Source organism: Haliaeetus albicilla, chromosome 7 (genome assembly GCF_947461875.1).
Source record: "Haliaeetus albicilla chromosome 7, bHalAlb1.1, whole genome shotgun sequence".
Taxonomy (NCBI): Eukaryota; Metazoa; Chordata; class Aves; order Accipitriformes; family Accipitridae; genus Haliaeetus; species Haliaeetus albicilla.
Window position 1 is genome coordinate 25,801,990 of NC_091489.1, and position 19,328 is coordinate 25,821,317.

The 19,328-nt window shown below is 40.5% G+C and overlaps 1 long non-coding RNA gene across 1 annotated transcript; it reads left to right on the forward strand.

Annotated features, from left to right (window-relative positions):
• Window positions 1-838: 838 nt before the first annotated feature.
• On the forward strand, window positions 839-17,591 carry LOC138686104 (uncharacterized). The gene is made up of 3 exons (XR_011325432.1): window positions 839-1,041; window positions 9,667-9,823; window positions 14,749-17,591. It is a non-coding gene; the product is annotated as an uncharacterized lncRNA (long non-coding RNA).
• Window positions 17,592-19,328: the final 1,737 nt, after the last annotated feature.

The following is a 19,328-nucleotide window of genomic DNA, read 5'->3' on the forward strand; positions in this document are numbered from 1 at the left end:
CCAACACAACCTTCTCTTTCTGAATAGGATGAGCTTTGTCATTGCTGAGGATAAAGTCTACCTTTAATGTTGAATGGAAATTCTATACTGATTATTTTTTAAAATACATACTTTCTGGCATAATGATTGCAATTGTACTGCACCTCCACTGCAGCTACTGTGTAGCTTCACTGAAGATATACTTTTTGACACTTTTAATTGACTCTTATTTACACAGATGAAAAACATGTATTCAACTGAAAGCATTTATGACATAAATATCTCAAAATTAAAAAAAACCCAACAAAAACCCAAGTAGAATTATAGAAATGTATGTATCAAACCTGAAATTCAAGCAGTGCAAGTATTGCAGCCATATAACTTACTTTCTGCAATGTAATAATACTATAATTAATTACTCCATCATTGTCTGTTCATATTATCTAACTATACTCTCTATGCTATAAATGCTATTGGATAAATGTAATTGAAATGTCAGACTTTATATGAATTTGTGATGTAATATTACATTAATGTAACTCATTAAATGAAAGATTGATACAAGAAAAAAGTTAATCAGAAATCTTTATGAACCAAAAGGAATACATAAATCTCCCTCCTTCTGTTTGCATGACTCCATATACCCCCCAAAAAAGAAAAGAAAGACTAGAGATATATTTTAAAGGTAATTTCTTCATCTAAAGTGCATTCTGGTCATGTTATTTTGTGACTCAAAGACAAACATTATGGTAAATGTGATTGATGACTTTGACAAACAGAAGGTTTGTGGTTGAAATTCACAGAAGTAACACAAAGAACGTTGCTTTTAAGTGTCATACCTCTGAAAGCATCCAGTTTGGAGTAACAATTTACATGTAAAGTCAATGTGCTCTTCTATGTAATTTCAGAATTTCTGTGTAGACACAACCAAGAAACTGTTCTCAAATCAAGCTGCCAGTGTTTCGGAATTACAAGTTAGTTGTCAAAATGATTTGGTGCATCGTGAGAATAAGAAGGACATGACTGGGAAAGCTACATTAGTGGAAACCAGTGTGATTAAAGGTCAGTTAAGCTTTATGGTTTTGAGTTATTAATAACAAAGCTTAACCCCAGCCCTGATAAATAATTTCCATACAGGATTATCTTGTGTGATTTCACTTGGAATCTGTGGCTTACTTAAAAGAGATGGAAAGTGAACATTTCTGTTCTTCCTCCATAAATGCCATAAGGCAGATTCATCCAAGCTCTCAACAGCAGCATGGTATTAAACTCTGTTTGACACTGTAGCATGAATATTCACTAGCTTTTAAGAACAGATGTGTGGAAAAGATGCACTTCCCTTTTGTTTTAGGATGATGCTTACTCGTCATCTGTTATAAAGAAACATGGATTCCAACAGGTTTGAAAGACTAGCAAGCAATTTGCATTAAAGATATGATGTCTTCATTCACATTTTTTTATTTTGAAGAAAAAAATAATATTGAGCAAATTACTTGACGGATAATTGTTTTTAAAGTCACCATTTGCTTGGATTTCCAAAGCATTTTTGATAGATGGTTAGTGTTTCTGCTTACCTTACAAGTTTTCCCTTTTTCAGAAAGGAAACATATTGAAGTTGAGAAGCTAGATGATAAGAAGACAAATCCAAAAGACTTTGCAGTTAATATAAAAAATTTCAATTGATTTAATTATCTCTCAGGCACATGTTATGTCTGAAATATGAACCCATCACATTAATTGCAACTCTAGAACATTTGGGAGACTAAGCAGAAATACTTATCCTCACAGAATTCGTTAACTGATAATTGATATTAGTATAAGAACCTCCCATAAAGTTTCTCTTTATTGTCTTGTCATTCAGTGTGTGAGACTCCTTAAAAGGACTGCCTGTTTGAAACTATGCATACTGAAACTTCCAAATGCAACATAAACAACTTTTATAGTGAAGAATTACTGTGGGCTGTTGAATATTCACTAATCCTTATTGCTGTGGAAGTTGATTATTTGGGGACTGGTTTTTGAAAGGTATTTTCTTATCTGGCTGCTTTGAAAGACAATCCCAAATTTGTTACTTTGTGGCTTTGAAAAATCTCCCCGCAGGCTCCATTTGTCACTGCTTAATGATTTGATTAGATTTTACAGCAGTAAATGGTGAAGCTTCCATATTGGCAGCTACAAGGACAGTATCCTCTGTTTAAAGCCCAGAAAAAAATGAATAACGAGATTGGTTAGTGTTGTACTCTTTCATGCCAAGGGAACAACCTGCAAATCACTAGGGCTTGACTTTGAAAACTGCTGTCTGTTCTACAGGGATCAGTTGGATCACTTGCATGGATTAGTCTCTGTGGGGTGAGGCAGGCATGGGAAGGAAGCAGGAGGGGGCATACCTGAGAAAACATGACCAAAGCATCCTTACTGAAGTAAACGAGGCTTAAAGTTTATGCTGAGGACAGGCTTATTTGCAAGCACAGGAGTCAGTGCTCATGTAGGTGCTTTATTTGATGGGTTTAGACTCATCACAGACAAGAAAAGCCACACAGGTTAAAGTCACGTTGTGGTTTTACAGTGAAGATTTTTCAAAGATTTTTCTAAATGCAGCTGCTCAGTTCATGCAGTGAGAAGTGGAGTCGTACAGTCACTTCCTGTGCCTCTTACAGGAACTGTGCAGTAGTTTCTAAACTGAGATCCCTTAGCTGAGAAAAGAAGTTTGGAGCTATCGTTGCTAAGGCTTCAGCTCAATAACAGGACTGGGAGGTCACCTACTCTTTCCATTCTTTGTATTGGAATCATTTTCCTACTGTGAAAGTATTTGTTACCACTTGTGTTTCTTTTGTCACGGCACCACTGAGAAGAGTCTGGCTCCATCTCCTTCGCATCTTCCCATCAGGTATTTATACCCAGTGATAAGATCTTCCCTGAGCCTTCTCTTCATGAGGATGAACAGTTCCAGCCCTGTCAGCCTCCCCTTCTATTTCAGGTGGTCCGCTCCTTTGATCACCTTCATGGCCCTTTGCTGGACTCAGTCCAGAATGTCCATGTCCCTCTTGTACTGGGAAGCCCAGATCTGGATCCAGCAGTCCAAGTGTGCTCTCACCAGTGCTCAGGAGAGGAGGGAAGATCTCCACTGGCACCTCCTTGCCTAATGTAGCCCAGGAGGTTGTTGGATATCTTTGCCACAAGGACACATTGCTGCCTCATGATCAGCTTGTCTACCAAGACCCCCATGTTTTTCTCTGCAAAGCTGCTTTCCAGGCAGTCAGCCACAGCTTGTACTGATACATGGGCTTATACTTCCCGAGGTGCAGGACCTTGCATTTTCCTTCACTGAACTTCATGAGATTCCTCTCTGCCCAGTCCTCCAGCTTGTCCAGGTGAATGGCAGCACAACCATCTCAGCTACTCCTCCCAGTTTTGTATCACCTGCAAACTTACTGAGGGTACACTCTGTCCCATCATCCATGTCATTAATGAATCACTGTGTCTGTACCAGACACCCACAACAACATTGCCCATATTTGTCTGTGCACTAAATCCTGACCCAGAACCTCTCAGTGGGCTTTTCACCTGTCCCTAGGCAGAGGGCTGCTTCTGTTAGCCATGCTACCAGCAGAGTTTCTGCCTTCTCCTTCATGCTGCTTGTTAGCTAATGTAATTTGTGGTTCTGGACACTAGAAAACAGACATGGACTTTTTTTCAACTGTTCTTGATTTGGACCTTCTACTGAACATGTTTCAGCACTGCAGTGAAACAAGGCGATGTTGCTGTCTCATCCTGGTTGGAGCCTCCTCTTTATTCATTCTGATCTGGTAGCATTTCTCTACCCCATTAAGCCTTATTTATATGTCCTTGATAAACCTTTTTCAGAGTCTCCAAGAGCACTTGATTTTTATTTGCTATTTTTCACTTTCTAGCTCAAGTCTATTTTTCTTAGGCAATTCTTCACTTGTTTTTAATTCTGAAACAATCTAATTGAGAAGAAAGCTTTTTCTAGGGACTTTTTCAAGTTTTAAATTATTTTCTGTCAGCTGATCTTGCTTTATTTCCTTTGGCCTGCATTCCATTAAGATCCTAACCTTTGTTGTGCTATCCCTTCTGTGAAAGCAGAGTTTTCTTTTCTGCTGGTTGAGACCCACGCATGAATCGCAATGGTAGATTACTGACTTAATTCTTCCTTCTTCCAGTAGACACATTCCTCTTAAACTTTAGGTATCAGTCAGGCTCATTTTTCCCTGAGTTTATGGCTAGAGACCTGTGCTTTGCAGGTAGCCCTATTTGTATGGCCAAGAGTATCAGAGAAAAAATGGTGTTAGGGCTGCTGAAGGCTTGCTTGCCTCTGGTCCTGCAAAGATTCACAGCACTAACTCTTCCCAGCTAGCCCAGTTCTTAGGCATGTTTCTGATTTAAAAGCTCGTCAATGATACGTCTCCTGCCTCATTCCTCGTGAAAGTTGCAATTAGTTAACTTTAAGTTCATCCTATATGCTGTATTAGCTTAGACTACTCACAGAAAATCAGATAAAAAAATAGCCTTGGTTACTGAGGGTTTCAAACTCTTAGTACCTCTGTTCAGTACACACATAGAAAATCAAGAGATAGTACCATAATGTTTCTTCTTTTGCAAGGCTAGGAAATTGCTTCTTGTTTAATTGCCTTGGAGTATATCCCTGCACAAACTTTCTCTAAATTTGACTATTGTGTGAGTTTGAGCTAAGCAGATTTAACGTAGACCAAAGAGCAGTGATGGATTGTACGCCGACATACCCAAATCAAAGCTGAAGGTTTTTCTGAAAGATGTGTGTTAGTATAGTTCAAAATTATTCAGCTTAATTCAAATATAGCTGCAGAATCATACAGGAAATTGGATTAGAAGATATAGCAGGTCTTTCTGGCCAGCCAAGGGATCCCCACAAGTCCACTGTTGTGTGCAGCAAGCTTGCCTGTTCCAGAGAGTATATTCTGCTCTGCTAATTCAGCAGATAATGGATTAGAAAATATGTGAAGACTAATAATGCAGACACTCTCCTGTGGTTTTTGAATGGGAGGAAATGCAGCATTCACTGACTAATCTTTAAACTTCTACTGGTGAATGTTGAGCAACTCCCCAAAGCACCAACCTGTTTCAAATTCCTAGTAATGATATTGAATCTGTGCTCTCAAAAAAACCTGTTACAGAGACAATTACTATTTCTTACCAAGGGCCAGGTAGTTCCAAAAAGAAAAGCAACATGGTTTTCTTTCAGTTTTAAAGCCTTTATTGTCTTTCCTTACAGAGTTCATGTTAATAAAGATAAGATTTATTATCTTTGTTTCTAAGAAATTGAACCTCTTTCCTCTGCTACAATTAAACCTGAATTGACCACTAAAGATATTATCTTATTTTCTTATATTTGACTGAGTTTGAATTCATTAGAAATAGTAGCAATATCTGCAGGATAATAGCAATAATCAGAAATCTGCCATAACAGTTTTTCCTTAACCTTGAAATTTATTGTAAGGGAGTTTCTAAAACATTACCTAATCTTCTTGCTCATGGCTTAGGTTTCTGGAGTGTTACAATCTGCAATCAAAAAGTGTTTATGTTGGTTTTGTTTATTGATGTCAGATCATTTTAGGGAAGATCTTTATATATTCTGGCTTTAGGAATTTGATTTAGGAGACCAGTGGGCTGGAGAAAGAAAAAAGTAACAGGCCTTCTGATTGCAATTTAGGATGCACATATAGCATCTACTAAATTTGGCAATGAACATGGTTTAAGAAATTCCTGCCCCTGTGCTGTAGCTTGCTGTCCCATCAGTTATGGCAATACATTTGGTTATGGGGCTGTGCTCTACACCAACTATTAAAGTGAATTAAACATAATATCCCCAAAAACTTAATGCAAAAGATGGAAGGTATGATGGGGCCTGAAATATGCAATTGTTTAAAACTTATGGCAAGCGTTTATTATCTGCAAGAGCTGTTGATACACTGAGGATTTATTTTACAAAAAGAGGCAGCAGTGCAACAGTGGAAATTAGCATCTTTAGGAATTCAGTAACACCAGCAACATAGACCAGAAAAGAAGTGACAAAGTAGAAAATTTAAAAATAAAAGGACAGTGAAAGAAGTCAACAGATGTCTCTTTCACGAAATCCAAGATTTTTTAAGAAATTAAATTTAAGATTAAACTTTTCCAAACAATGGGTTAGGAGATTCCAGAAGGCGATAAACATTACCCATGCATGAACTGTAACCCTACAGTGCATATGAAGTATTGTGATTGTGGTACGTAACAGTTTTTAAAGATACGCTACATCATCATGTGAAGGAATGGTTGATGGGTACCAGCTCAAGGAACAGTCCATTAGTTTTATGGGCTTTGATTCTGCTATCACTGAATAGCTTTCAGTAGCACTCCCTAAGAAATTAGTTCTCATTAGCACTGAGGAGCATCAGAACCAGGCCCACAGCAAATAAAATGCTACTGTTCATAAAAAACACTTTGGCTTATGCATATGCCTTCAGTTCTGTGCATTTTCACTCAAGTGACGTGCAGAAATAAGGATTTGGTTCTACCATCTCTAGTTCACAATATTATTGCACACAATAATTCACAAGTATCTTTTCCAGGTTAGGCATAAATAAACAAACACTAAATGTTATTATGTGGTTGAATGTTAGTTTATGCAGCATAAATCCTGAACTATTTACCACAGCTATAAAACTGTGTTATGGTCACAGCCAGGGGCATTTAGGTGTGCAGCCTTGTATGTACGTAAGTTGGGGTTTCTAGCACTGGTTTCATTCAAGCAAGGGTCCTGATGGGTTGGGTTGCTTCTGTTGCCTACATTTTGAAGGAGGGCAAAATGGAGAGTTATGACAGGTGTTTGTGACCTTGAAATTCGTGAAAAAAAAGCAAGTATGTGTCAAGGAAAAAACCAACAAATCGTACTCACTCAAGGATACAAGTGAGATAAATGGAAATTCTTAGTCTGCACAGCACTACCCTTCCACTATAAAGGCAAATGTAATTATACAAATTGTTCCAGGAAGAGCGGAATTAATGAAATTTGGTTTAATGAGTATTCAGGTCTGTTGTCCCCTACTGCTCCTCTCCCCCTTCCTAGATAATAACCAAAACTCTCCTTATAGCACTGCTATCAAAAGAAGAAGAGCAGGTCTGGAGCTGTGTGTGTTGAGTGGCCAACCAATATGCACATGCTGATTTATCCTGCTGTCTGCTGCCAAATGGAGTGTATAACAGCTGTGTTGTGCATGCTTTTCTTTCAATAGAGGAACTAATTCAACTCTTGGTTTTGTAACCGCATTGAGACTTCTGCCCCCCTTTTTAAATCTGACTGAAATTGGCAAAAATCTTTTAAAAGCGCTGAAGAGATTGATGGATGGATGGACAGCACAATGACATAAGCCTTGTTTTCTTAGCAGGCTGAGATGGCATCTCTGATTTGGCAATTTAGTGTTGAGACTAATAGTTGGGTTTTTTTTCAAACAGCGAAGCAAATTGTATTGATTTCACTGTTCAGAATCCACTTGGGATCATTCAACTTGTCCCATTCATTGCTTAATGCTTTATTGAAGTGTAAATGTATACATTTCAGAAAGCATCCTACACAGGTTTGGAACTGGGGACAGCTGTGATTTAGTCTGGCCCGATGACATTAATTCCTTTCTCCTTGAGCTGTCTTGCTTAGAAGCATATCATTTTGTTTGCATGTGTTTGGGAAAGAAGAAAGTCTAGCTATGCCATCCATGAGGAATCTGTACTTTATATCCATATTAGCAAGTCTAAGCGCACAAACAATATTTCCCTTGCTGAATCACAGGGATTAGCTTATTCTTTCAGTGCCTGTTTTATTCATTAGTTTACTTTTACTGATATCAAACACAGCCAACTTGCTAATGAACTACAAACCTGGAAATGCTAATTAAAAAGATAGTGGCCACATGTGTGAGTGAGATCTTCATTAAATTTCTCATCATAGGTTTATGGTTTGGGGTTTTTTTTCTTTTGATGCCTAGATCTGGAAATACTTGGTAATTTACTCATTCCTAAAAGTAGCAGGGGGAGTTGTAGGTAGATTGCTCTGTGATAAATTTTGTGCTGGTGCAGCCAGACAGCTGCTTGATTAACTTAATGGTTATTTCTGGCCTTAAAATAAAAATCTATAAAAGGGAGGATCACAAGTTCAGAAAGAAGTGAGTCCTACCCGGTTTATCAGGGAGAGACACCTCAGCCATGGAGAGTCTCAGGAGGAACACAAGTGGTGTTTGGAGACCACCGAGAGAATATATGGCTATTTTCTTGGTGAAGAGGCACACAGTGTTTGCAAGAGTAAGCTTGAGAGGATTCTTGTTTGAGAAGCTCAGCCCCATAAAGAAGGGCCTGTTTGACAAGCATGGCCTTGCTGGGAGGTCAGACAGGCTGTGAGGCCTTGTGCACATTTGCAGGTTGTTTCAGGTTATGTCGTAGCAAATTAACCAAACGCAAACAGCTCTACCAAACGCAGTGTTCCACACTGTTTTGCCATTTCAGGTGAAACTGTTTGCTTTAGAAACACAGTATCCTCTCAGATTCATTAAAGGTGAGGCTTCCTGATAAACCGAAAGGGCAGCTGCTCCTGGCAGGGGACTTCTGCTGCTGTTGCCTCAGCCCCGCTGGCTCTTCCCCACCACAGCCTGCAGCAAGGGATGCGGTGGCTCAGGGTTGGGGCGATGTGCGGCACTCGGTGACTGATCCTGGTCGGGTCGTGCTCCATGCGACCAGTGGTCTCGTACCGTGGGGAGCTACCTCTAGGCCCAGGGAAGCAGCAGGACCACCCAGGCAGGGGAGGAGACCCTGGGACCTTCTGGCAGCGGCCTGTAGCTCACTGGTGGGAGATGTAATTGGAAGCGGATGCTGCGCCAAGACTCAGAGCACAGCCAGCCCCAGCGCCGGAGCTGCAAAGAGGCCGCCCATGGGGGTCTCTGCCCTTGTGGGAAAAGGCCACTGCTTTTTGGAAGGTTTGCCCTCAGTATCGCCTCAGGCTGGTCTAGGTGGTCATAAAGAAACATATTTCAAAACTTTTCATTTTAAGCTGAAGCCACTTTCAAGCCTTAATCTCTGTTGCTGTACTGCCCTCTGAATAAGAAGAAACTGGTGGCTTTGGTTCTAGGAAATCCCGAATTTTCCTAGCTGCAGAGGCTCATCTCTTCAGGCAGCGAAACACAAGAGCATGGGAGCACATCTGCAACAGAGATAGTATGTGTTGCACATGGGAAGTGGACTGCTCTTCTCTTGAACAGGGAGACAATTTTATCTGCCTGCTTTTACACTGTCAGTGGTCAACCTTTTTAACCATTTTACTAAACCTTAGAGTTATTTGTGGACAGCTAGCAGGGAGCAGACAACAGATTATCCTGTTTGCCCACAGAGTTTCAGGTACAAGTATTATGCAAAAACTGAAGTAGGAATTCATAAGACTGAACACTTTCTTATAAAATGCTCAGCTGGGTTTCATTCTTGATCTGCCACAGATATTGTTCAGGAACTTGAGCAGTTCATTTAAGATCTATATGAAAATGAGAAAAGTGAGGAGAACATTGCTTGCTTTGTTTTTTGCTTTTGCGGTTGTCTGTATGAACTGTACATTTTCTCAGCCAAGGGCAGAGCCTTCAATTTCCTTACAGTTATATTTTGCTAATTGCTCAGGTCTAACAAATAAGGCACTTGGAAAGTGTGAGGCAGAAAATGAAGAGGAAGAAGAGCACAACTGTGACTATGTGGATGAAAACATAATCGAAAACATGAGAAAAATATGTCAGGATACCATTGTTAGAAATAAGCATGCGGTCTCTGAAGGAAGACGGTAAGTGTGACCTATGATCGTTTACGGATGCAAACGAGTGCGGGCAGAGTGATTTTTTTTTTTCGGACTGTCCAGTAACCTTCACTTCCCAAAACAAGGGAGGGTTTCCCCTGGGAGCTGCCGCTATTACCCCAAATGTCCTGTGAATAAGGCAGGAAGGACACCTCTGAGCTGCAGCCTATGACCCCCTGTCACTTTTAGCAATGTCACCTTTGTCAAAGTGGTACCTATCATTGTTCTGGTGATAGAAGTGCAGAGGCAAGACCAGGTTTACAGATAGAGACAAAACCTTCATTAGACCAGCAGTCATCCTTATATAAACACACAGAAACCCAGAGAAAGGCTTTGTATCTGAAAGTCTGTGTAATTTTTCTGATTTGTGCCACTTTGCTGTAACAAATTATAGTACTCTAAATGCAATCCTTTTCCTCTTTTTGGAAATGGACGCCTTGTTGTGCCTGACTAAGGTTTGTCTCTTAAAAAGCTTTCAGGAATTAGCTGTGTTTTCACTAAATCCTCAAGGTTCTACTCTGGTACTCTGCAGAGACTTAAAGTGCTAGTGAAGAGAGCCTTTGCTTCTAAAAAGCTCCAAGCATCATTTCCAGCTAAACACAAATTAGACTTTTTTTCTAGATCTGTGTGAAACTGTGTAGTCCCGGCTCTTCCCACTGATAGCTGAACCTTCTGTGAATTTCACTTGATTCTGCTGAAGTGCTTCTTTTGTTAACAGAATCCCTTGTAAACCCAGCAAAACTTGAAATGTTGTTTCAGAGATTTTAAAATGATTTTATTATAAAGAGGTGTTTTATTTCAAAATGTACTTTGTATGTATTTTAAAATGGCATGCAATATTTCTATTCTATTTAGTTCGAGTTAAGCAGGGCACTGAATCTGAAATAAGCTGTTATTTTTTTTCTGGAATGCTCAGAAACACGACATGCAGGGCAGCGTGTTGTATCCGTGAGGCCACGTCTTCCTGTCCTCACAGCCACAGAAACTCAAAAGGTGCAGGAAAGACTGAAAAATTAAACAAAAAGTAGGTGTTTCACATAATGCATTACTTCCTAAGTCCACATGCCACTGAGGATGTGGACTTACTCTATCACATAAAGATGTCATGAAAGCAAGAATGAAACTCTCTTTTGACTAAAATAGTCCTTTTGACTATAGGCATTAAGGGAAAAGCACAGTTTCAAGAAGCAATGCCAGCCTAGAGGATCAGCCTCTAATTATACAACTCACTGTCATGACATCAGATCCTTTAAGTCTTTATCCACCTGCCCTTTAAACTCCCTATCAACAGAGGCAAGGTTTTATTTTATGAGATGTCTTCTTTAAGGGCTCTAGCAAAACATGAAAAAAAGGACCTTTGCCACCTTGAGGGACATCACTGTCTGTCTTGGGATTATAAAGCAATGCCACAAATTATCATCCTTGGTGGATGACAGAAGTATCTACCGTCTTAAATCATTAGCTAGCCAAGGAGCATGTAGCTCCATGTCTTCCCCCAACCATCAGAAATCCTCCATTATGGATTTTATCTTAGTACTTAAAATTTCTATGAAACTTCCACACTTGCACTTGTGAGCATTTTGAGAAATATGGATTTGATATGTGCATATGAAATTAACCTTTAATGTGGTGAAAAGCCCTGTAAAATATCTCGCCAGGTATAATAATTGATGGAGCTTAAAAAAATCAGCTTTTGAGAATGTATGCTACAGAGCTGGTTGAAAGGGCTACTAAAAATAACCAAATTAGCTCTTTTAGGCTTACTTACAGGCAAATAATGCACAAAAAGTATGTTGTCTCTTGCATCTGTGCCAAATGCCTAACATCTGATCATTTTACTTCTACTTCAAGAATTCTTCACTCAACCATTTCACACCCACGATCCCTCCCTTCCTCAGGACATTTATGCTATTTATGAATATCTACTTTTAATTATTTGGTATATATGATTATCAAAATTAAATCTATTGATCCAAATTACTTTTAAATAGAGTCATTAGGGGGAAAAATTCATTTTAATGAAATACAGGAATAAGCTCAACAGTCAGGTATAATTTCAGAAAATTGGTAATAATAATAATATTTGCAGTGTTTCACCACTTCCCCAAAAAAATCTTTCCACAATCAGGGCCAAAGGATGCCAGGATGACACTAGTAAAAGCTAGTCCTCACCCTAAGCAGAAGGGAGAAAGAAAGACCAGAGATTTACCTCAGGACTTTGCTATGTTAATTTTGATAGAATAAATGACCCAGAGGGTCAATGATGTTAACATGACCTCATCACTCCAGAACAATAAGCAATTAAACAAGGGACTTGACTACAGATGCCTGAGCTTGCTATAGCAACAACCACCATTAACATATTTTAATCTTTCATTAAAGATTCAAGATAAAGTAGGAAAAAAACCTGAAAGCACTTAAAATCTGTGGCTTTCTTTTTAACAACACAAGTTTCTTTCCTTTTACTGCCACTAGTTGGTTTCGGGGCTCGGGGGGATTTTTTTTAGTGAGGAAAGTCCTCAGTTTGACAGTCTTTTAGAACCCATTAAAGATATCAATAGTGTTTTTTCTTGGTTGTAAGAAAAATGGGGAGAGAGGGGGTTCATTGCAATGAACTGCAATAGCTCTGGTGCTGCTGTAATGTCTCATGTCCCTGCAAACAAAAATGAGATGGAGGCATGCAAGAGCAGCAACAACAACAAAGAACAGCAAAACCAGGGAAGGCAGATTCTGTCTCCGCTGCTGATAGCTGCTTGTAACCTCATGACTGCAAAAGGACAGAAACAACATTGCCCAGCCACCTGGAGAGCTGAAAACGAGTACTGGTCTCAGACTGTTTCAGGACATTGCTTTCTGGACTTGAACTTTACACAAGTGCTGGAAAAGGAACGGTCTCAGCTGAATAAGCCTGGATGCTTATTGAATAGGACCCAAAAAAAGGTTAAGTAGAAAAGAGAGAGAAATGCATTAGGGAATGAAAAAAACTACAGGGCTGTGTTTTCCTGTTGTCATGAACTCAACAGGTCAGGTGGTTTTGTTTGGACAAAGTAGTTTTCTTTAATTTCAATTTGTACTGATTTTTTTAAAGTAATTGTATGAAACAGATTTAGGTGTAACTTTTATTTAACCTTGGATCTGCTGAGATGTAGGTTCCTGCAAAACTGAAAGCTAGAGACAGTGCTACAAATGAAAGACAAGCTTTCTGACCCCAGCGCATCTTTATTAATGCTTTTGCATTGTTTTTCTGAGACATTTCTCTGGAGCTTTCATACCACTCATCCTGTAAGCTAGGTGTTGATTTCGTAGCTCCCCTTGTGTCTGGCTGAAAGGCTGAGGCAAACTTTGGAGCGTTGGGAATACTGGAGTGAGGAACCCAAATGCATGACTGGAGTAGTATGTTCTCAGCACTTTTGAAAGTCCCCCTGCTAAGCACTTTCCAATGCAGATTTGGGGGCAACAGCTACTCTGCTAATTTTCATTGTTAGGTAATTTTTCTACTGCCTGGTGTTTTCACTTTTTCCTAATGTGCAAACTAAACCTTTTTTCCACAGTGCAATCAATGGTGATTACAGAAGGAATGACAAGTTGAGAGGGAGCAAATAAACAGTGTGCTGCTCTGAGAGCTGCAATTCAATTCTTACCTTTGATACAGGCAGGACTCCAAGCAGCCTGACTCAAACCAGTTGTAGAGAGACCCGAAGGGCAGGGAAGACTACCAGACCATCATCACCTAGATGTTCATCCTACATGCGCACGTCTTGCCATTCCCCTAGAGGACAGATTAAAATGTGGTTTTGTAGTGTGGCAGAGCTGGGGACAGGGCCCACTGGTGAAGTCTTAGCATGCTGGTATATTGCCATTAAGTATTAATTAAGTTACTAATTAACTTCCCTCCAGGCCTGCCTTTCTGTTACCCCAGCCCCAGGGCACACCCTTTGGAAACCTGTCTCCAAGAGGCAGGTATCTCTTCTCCCATGTCTGCCAGACCAGCAACTGGAGAAACACAGGGAAAACTTTTTGCTGGAGTCACAGCTTTCACTGACAAAATGAGCTCTTTTGCCCCATATAGGTCAAACATTTCCCTAAACTGCATAAGCTATACTAGTAAAAGAAAAATTTACTGGTATATTTCACACACCTAGGCAAAGCTGCTGGCAGAGCTTTGTCGGAGTCATATATTAGCTTTATTTTTGCTGTAGACTTGGGATTGCTGTTGTCGTGGTTTAACCCCAGCCAGCAACTAAGCACCACGCAGCCGCTCACTCACTCCCCCCCCATCCAGTGGGATGGGGGAGAAAATCAGGAAAAAAAGTAAAACTCCTGGGTTGAGATAAGAACGGTTTAATAGAACAGAAAAGAAGAAACTAATAATGATAATGATAACACTAATAAAATGACAACAGTAGTAATAAAAGGATTGAAATGTACAAATGATGCGCAGGGCAATTGCTCACCACCCGCTGACCGACACCCAGCCAGTCCCCGAGCAGCGAATCCCCACCCCTCCACTTCCCAGTTCCTAAACTAGATGGGACGTCACATGGTATGGAATATACTGTTGGCCAGTTTGGGTCAGGTGCCCTGGCTGGGCATGAGAAGCTGAAAAATCCTTGACTCTAGTCTAAACACTACTGAGCAACAACTGAAAACATCAGTGTTATCAACATTCTTCACATACTGAACTCAAAACATAGCACTGTACCAGCTACTAGGAAGACAGTTAACTCTATCCCAGCTGAAACCAGGACAGCTGTATACTTGTACCGACAAATCATTTTATGGCACAGATGAGCCCTAACTTGCACACATTAATTTGACTCAAGAGCTCATTCACCTGCACTGTCTGTGTAATTTTTAAATCTGATGTAAAGGTTTCCTGTTTCACATTGTCATTTTGTTTTGTTTGTTTTCAGAGATATCTGAAGCAAAATTATTCTGAAATTAACTGGAAACAAATAGGAAGCTGTGTCCTTCACATATTAAGATCAACCACAATTGTAAGAAAAAGCTGCTCATGAAAGTCTCCTTCTTGTCTCATGAAGAGCATATGAAGCTGTAATTTAACTATAATAATCCCCTGAGAAACTAAACTGCTTACTCGTCCTAAATAAGAAGTCAAACCAGCTAATGTCTCATGACCCTTTGAAGGGACAAAGTTCTTTACATATTTATTCATTAATTCAGATAATGATGCCGAGTCCAGTCTTTCATTCTTATTGCACCTGAAAGACCAGTTGATTTTCTGAACCACTGTAGAGCATATACAAAAGGAATATCCCTTAGTGAAATAGCTGTATGGTTGTTTCCTCTGGAGGAGGGAAGGGTAGAGATGGGAATGCAGGGTTGTCTAAGGTGAACGTCCATTTCTTTAGCCAGTCACATATGCTTCAGATTAAGGCTCAAAATTGCAAACGGACAGATTCTGCCACTCTTTCAGACAATAAGCAACGATTTATTGCATAAGTAGTACTGTTGTACCACAAGTTACTCAGCCTGCAAAGCAATGCCACTCCTCATAGAGGGAAGTGCTGTTCAGAAGGACCAGGGGTGCCTAAATTAGATAGCATTGCCATCTCCATAATGCCTTGCACAGCTGAACATATATAGAATCACACTAGAGCAGTATATTTTGCTACTATGTTCAGCACTTTGCTGAAAACACAGCCAGGAAGGAAGAACAGAAGCTGGAGCTGAAAGAGTAGAGTTCGTGCCAGCCCTCCCAACTGAGAAAAAGGCACAGGCTGCCCTCTCTAAGAGGTCTTTGAAAAGCAGCGCTGAAGAGCTTCACCTGTACCTTGTGATACCTCGTATTCCCACACAAGTGTCTGGAGGAAGAGGCAGCCCTCTCTGCATCATACATCAATGGCCAACACTACCCTACTGGAGAGAGGGCACAGGAACAGCAGCACCATCACCTCTCCTTTTTTAAACAGAACAAGTGTTTGCTCTGAAGGATTTCCATTTAGTTATACTTCTGAAAATGAAAAATGATAGCCAAATAGTTACATGGTATCTGAAAGGATACAAAACCTCCTGGCCCAGAAGGAGGGATCTCACTTTGTGCCCTGCCCTGTCCGTAGGCTTTGAGTGCCAAGCAGTGGCAGGGAGAGCCTCTACTTACACAGACGAGCATCTCAGTGGGCTTGGCAGTGAGCACGTAATTGGTGCTGCTATTAGAGCTGCCGTATTCCTGTGTGGGATCGCTGTGTGCAGTCACACGAGCCGCACACAGAGACTGTGCTTAACATTTCTGGGTGGCACTGGACGTAGTCCTTGTGTTCTGACAGAGCGAGTCCGATGATAGCCATCATTTGCAGCATATAAGAATAGGAACCGGGCAGCGAATACATAAGCAGTGCTGTGTATCTAGAAGTGTTAGATGTAGGGCAAGTGCGTATCCCTCTGGCAGTACTTTGACTCTCAGGGAAAACTATTGAGAACTGATGTGTAAATACACAGTTGATGTGCCAAGAGTTTCCAGACTCAACAGCAGCTTGATCAGAGTGGTACATCCTGAAATCCCAGACAGCAGGGTGGAGAAAGGGAACATGTTTAGAAAGTCTAGACATGCCATATTTTTAGTCCTGCTGAGGAGTTGAAAAGCAAATGCTCACAAAAATGCCTTAATACAGTTTAAGGAAAGTCTTTTCAAGCACACAGTATAGTATCTTCAGACTTGCCTATTAAAATTCTACTGAATGATTAATTTTCATTAATGCAAATTAACTTAGAATTTCTCAATATTGTCTCACATTAATTTATTCAAGATAAATATTCATCCTTATTAAAATCAGTAACAATTAGGTACTAAGAATATTGCTCAGGGTGCTTTGATTCCATCCATATGTAGCATACAGCATTTTGCATATCACTGGTTAATAGGGAGGCTTGCAGGTGTGTACAAAACTTGTAACTGGCTGACGCATCACTTGTGGGTATTTGGAACACATTTTAAGCATTTTTCACAAAAATCTATATTTCACTTTGTAGCAGATCAAAACAGCCCAGTTTGTTATGCCAGCAAATGCAATCTGGTATTTGAATAAAAGGAATTTCTAGTGTGTATGACTGACTTCTTTTTCTACTGAATGTGATGTTATCCTCTGCTGGGTGTCTGAAAGATATGGTATGTTACTACCACAATTTGCCTTCACTGAAGTACTAGAAGCCTGACTTCTGCAGCTAGAAAGGAGGAGAGGAAAGCCAACAGCCTCCTGGGCTGCATTGGCAGAGAGTGCCAGCAGGACAAGGGAGGTGACTCCCCCTCTGATGAGCAATGGCAAGGCCAGATCTGGGCTACTGTGTCCAGTTCTGGGCTCCTCAGTACAAGAACGATGTGGACATACCAGAGAGAGGTCAACAAAGGGCCATGAAGATGACTGAGGACTTCAAGCATCTGACATACAAGGAGAGGCTGAGAGCGCCTAGAAAAAACATGAGGCTCATTAGTTGCTCTAGGGGTTAGGATGGGTGTGAACAGGGTGGGATGCAGTTAGTTTTCCAACAAAGTTAAGCTTCTTTCAGATATTCTATAAAAGTATTTGGGATGCAGTTTGTGACAAAAACCAAGACTTATCAGCCTTTTTTGCAACTTCTTCCCTTTAGAATACTTCAAAAGAAGCAATTTCCCTGCTTTGCATAGATCGTGTCACATAAGGAGTCTGGTTCTGCCACCCTTGTCACGTGCAACGATCCTGTCGTGTATATTCAACATCATTGAGTTCAATGAGTTTTATTCATCTGACTTAAAGTGGCAGATTTTATGAACCTTGTAAATATAAATATATTAGTAGCAGAGATGTCTGCAGTATCTTTTTCCTCAGGCACATGAGCCAACATCGTATCCTATCAGAGAGATGAGAACTAGCCTGGCTTTTCAGTTTACATGACGTAGAGGGACAGTGGCATTTGCATTCAGATCTTGGCATAGAAGATAGACCGTGGTGCTGTGCTGCAAGGAAAGGACATCTAGTCTTGTTGGGGAAAGTGGAGGGGAGGGAGGAGGCATGAAGAAATATCCTAGTAAAAGGCTCATGTTCGATGTTTAAGACTTAATAAGTATTGTGATTCCCTTATGCCATACAGATGACCACAGTGATTTCGTACTGTTTGCTAAGACGTGTTTGACAAAGCTATAATGTCATCACAATCCTTGAGGGACCTGGTTATCATTCCCAGACATTAATGCTCAAGAAGACTGCATTGGAGAGGGAAAGCCATTTTCAGCTGAACAGAGAGCACAATCGCTATGCCTGAACAGAATAAAAGTGTATTTAAATAATAAGATATTTGCTTTGCAAAAGATTGGCATAAGCTTTTGCACAGACTTATTAGCTTAAAGGCTTATCTCTTTCAATATTAAGAAATATTTCCAGTGTGTTCTCACTGAAGGCCTGTTCAGGAGCAGCTGCTTCCACAGCGCTCCATGTGTGCATAAGCCCTTAGTGAGATGGCATTTTCTGTTTGGATGATCAACATGCAGATTTTTTGTATATCCAGCCTTTGTGCCTGGAAGATAAGAAGAATCTTCTCCCTGCACTCTTCTTTAAATGCCAAAAGGTCTTTTCTTTAAATACATGTCAAACAAACGGTTATCTACCACACTTCCCAATAAGAAGCCGCTGTTTATTCTTGCTATCTCTTCACTTAACGGGCATGATACTATTCCTACCTCTCCTAAGACTGCCCAAGTGTCTTCCTAACATTCTTTTCACTTTGATGCACCTGTACCATGTTAACTTTCAACTCCTTGACACCATATTAAAACTGATAGTCTCAAGACAGAGTTTTCTTGCTTCTATTTCCTGTATTAGTGACAGGTTGTTGCTGGTTTTTTAAATTTTCCTCCCTCCTTTTTTTAATGCGTCTCTGTGCTGCAAGTGTCCTTGTGCTTTGCAATAATACATCTGTTTGATGAGCTTCGTCTGTCTGTTTTCTTGGGGTTTTGCCTCTTCTAAGGTAGCCTTTTACAACTCTTTCTGTGGGAGTAAAAACCATGTGGGTCTGATGGAAGTGCAGACTGTGAGCCGTTGGCAGGCTGGGCAAGAGGAGGGATTACCCTGCCTTTGCCTTGGTGCTGCTGCTCCTCTTGCCCCAGTCCACTGCTGTCAGCCACCACCAGCGAGGGGATACTGGGATGGATAGCCCAGTCCAGCCATCTTTATGTTCTCATGTAACTCTAAATTCCTCATGTGTGTTAAGATTTGGGAGTATGTGGAAAAGGCTACATGATGTCTCAAGGGCTCAATCCTGCTAGGATTTAAGAAATGTGTGTACATACAAGCACCTTACCGCCATGCTTTCTGTGACATTGTCCCTGAGGCTCTGGGCACTCCCTGAGGCTCTGGGCACAGCAGCGCTGGCAGCCGGCAGCTCAGGCGAGCCTCAGAAAGCAGCAGCGCTTCTTTAGCTCTTCCTAGGGCAAACTCAAGAGTTACGATCTTTCTTTCTTGGAAATACACTGACTCCTCTGTAATCCGCCAGTCCTCACGGC